Source organism: Halyomorpha halys, unplaced genomic scaffold (assembly GCF_000696795.3).
Source record: "Halyomorpha halys isolate HHAL.00 unplaced genomic scaffold, Hhal_1.1 Scaffold3475.1, whole genome shotgun sequence".
In the NCBI taxonomy this organism is placed as follows: domain Eukaryota; kingdom Metazoa; phylum Arthropoda; class Insecta; order Hemiptera; family Pentatomidae; genus Halyomorpha; species Halyomorpha halys.
This window is the reverse complement of record NW_027115805.1, coordinates 1-3,031: the sequence shown is the minus strand read 5'-3', so window position 1 is coordinate 3,031 and position 3,031 is coordinate 1. Positions and strand designations below refer to the sequence as shown.

General features: G+C 29.8%; 1 long non-coding RNA gene across 1 annotated transcript; it reads right to left on the bottom strand.

The window, feature by feature from the left end:
• Window positions 1-424: 424 nt before the first annotated feature.
• LOC136797120 (uncharacterized) lies at window positions 425-1,726 on the bottom strand. The gene is made up of 3 exons (XR_010844949.1): window positions 1,600-1,726; window positions 1,397-1,514; window positions 425-601 (listed from the first exon to the last, which is right to left on the bottom strand). It is a non-coding gene; the product is annotated as an uncharacterized lncRNA (long non-coding RNA).
• Between the last annotated feature and the right edge of the window lie 1,305 nt (window positions 1,727-3,031).

The window sequence follows — 3,031 nt, the reverse complement described above, 5'->3', positions numbered from 1 at the left end:
GCATTCCATATAATATGAGTAGAAACTAGGCCGATAACACAATAAATGTATTACGACTTAAGGATAGGAACTTGGACAAAGTTCTCCCAGTCAGAATCTGTAAACATAGTCTGTGAACTCAGTATTAATTTAGTTGTAAGCAGTTTACAATATTTTGATGTTGATAATACAGATGTTATTTATGTAAGGTTATGTTAATTTGTAAATGTCACACTGCATGAAAAATAAATGTAAAATAACAAGAATGAATAAGTCAAGTAAAAACAAAGAAAATAGTTGTGTGTGTTGATATCTTCTTTAAAAAGAAGAATCCTCAAAACCAAAGAAAGAATATAAGAAATAATACTCAATAATTTAAAAAAGTTAACATTTTAAGATCTATAGTCAATTAATAGCTTTAATTATCACTAAATGATAGTTAGAATGAATGAAGTTTTACAATACCTGATTCTTGTTGGAAATATCTGGACTACTACATTTAAGACGCAAATAATACAAATGCTATACAGACCCATAAAAATTGAGATTATGATTGGCACATAATCTGCACTAATAAGTGGTATTGCTAATGAGCAAGCTATGCCAGCCAGGATACAGATCACTAAAATCAAAAGTTAATTTTTTAATATTAATTATTATTTGTATGTTATTATCTTTTGGTAAAGGTTTTTTATTAAGTATTTTGGCAAGCAGCCCTATGCATAATGTTTTTCGTAGCTTTTTTTTTTTATTTATTTATTTATTATAGATATATTTTTTCTATTTATTTATTGACGTTTAAAACTGTATTTACATAAAAATATATGTATTACATAAATGTGATGTTACAATGGCATGATACAGACTTGTAGAGAACATATATATACGTTTTGTTTCTCAATTTTATTTTTAAATAATAATCATTTTTTAAATATATTTACTTACTAAATTTTCATATACATTATTTTATTTTTTTCCCTCTAGTATGTTCTCAAAATGCTTTAATCTTCATATAATACACTCTATATTTTCTTCCAATACTGCTAATGTATTTATATTATCTATTATCTTCTTATTTTCTAGTTATTATGTTTTTTCTTTCATTTATTCTGGCTGTTATTTTTTTTTTTTCTCAGCCCTGTGAAGGCCTGAAATTTTGACTGAAACGTTGGTACAAATAAATAAGTTTTACTTATTGGTTTTCTTTTCTGACCGCACACTCAGAAATCTTATCCTGATATAATATCAACGGCCAACAAGTAACGCATAATTATAAATATATAAATTTAAATTCTATAAAAGCATTATATAAAGAACAAAATTAAAGTTATGACACTTATTAATACAACATTTGCGATTATTTTTAACAAAATATTAACCATTATTTAAAAACAACATTAGTAACTGTGTAACTTACATTGAATTGTTTTCATTCCTATGTAATTGACCACAAAAAAGAGAGCTAGCTGCCCTATGAGACCACCAGTATTCACCAACATCATTTTTGAAAAAACTTCCTCACTTTTCATATTTTCCTGAAGAATCACAATTTAATTAACAATGTTTTTATTACATATCTTATAGTAACATTTTTACTGTTGTGTAAAACTTCAAGCTTACTGTTGTTAAGTTGCTTCTCCACAAGTTACCTTCTTGGAGAAGGGGACAGAATCCATCTTCTGGATCCAATGTCGATGTATTGACTAATGTAAGAATTTCTGGCATCCACAATTGGATAATATTATACCTGGAATCAATCATGACATGATTTACTTATACAATGTTATTAACTTGGTATATAACTTTGATTTGCAACAGTACTCTGCTATAATTAGGAACTATTTAAAATATAAAATAAAACAACTATACATGAATATGCTGATATTAATATTATTATTTTTTAAATGTGTTTTTTTTTAAATATATACAAAGAAGAAACAGTGATAGTAACAAACTGTGATATGACATTAATCCCTCAAATACTAACCAACTGGCTCTTTCCAGTGTAGCTGTCATACATAATTGCAAAGAGCTCTCCAATCAAAGCATTTTACAAACTGAATAATTGTTCTGGAGAGCATGTCTGCTGCCCAAAATATTTTATTCTAATTTTACTATACTTGGGACAGGTTTCCAAGAAGTGAAAGGAGTCCTCCTTTTCATCAGACTAACAGACTGGGCAGTTATCTATAATGTCAGGAGTTCAGTTTTCACAATTAAATTGAGTAATTCCTCTCTACACCGGAAAATTTATTGCATGGATCTACTGCACATAAGTCTGCTTACAATGAAATACTGGATTGGAGACTTTTTCAAGATTAGTTTGTTTTTCCAATTCCTTTACTCTATATCTGACGGCAGTCAATCTTCCACGCAGATTGGTAACACTTGAAGCATCGAGATTAACCCCATAATATTCCACAAATTCCTGCCTCTTCCGGTACCAATATACTTAGGGCAATACCTGCTTCCTAACTGAAAATCTAATTAGGCGTGTATCTAGGAAGGAACAGTAATTTTTGAAAAAACTACCTTTCAAATTTTTCTAGTATATCATAATGTTGAGAACCCCACACCTGCCCTGCATAACATATTACCACTTGAGAGATTGAATTATACTTCTAACTTTTTTGTAGGGTATGTTATGGCTGGCCATCAAATTATGCCAGATGGAGTTCAAACCAAATTTAACCAGTGTTTGCAATCTGAAAGGCCCCATATGTTTCTTCCGACCAGGAGACCTTTATTGCTTGTTAATAGTTATATAAAAGAAATTTTGAGACATTTTGGAACAATTGAATGTATTCATATAATTTGTAACTGTACAAAGTTTAGTTCTAAAAGGGGCAAGTAAAGGAGAGAGAATGATTGTTTCTCACGATCCTGTGATAATGGCTGATGATCACCATCTCATATGCTGGATATACCAAGAGCGATTTCCTCGGGATCTATTTGTTACTGCGTCTACACGAATAACTACCCACTTATTATGGTGTGGATGCTTATGGTCAGCTGAACAATGTTCCTCTGATTCCAGATGGACTTGAGTTGC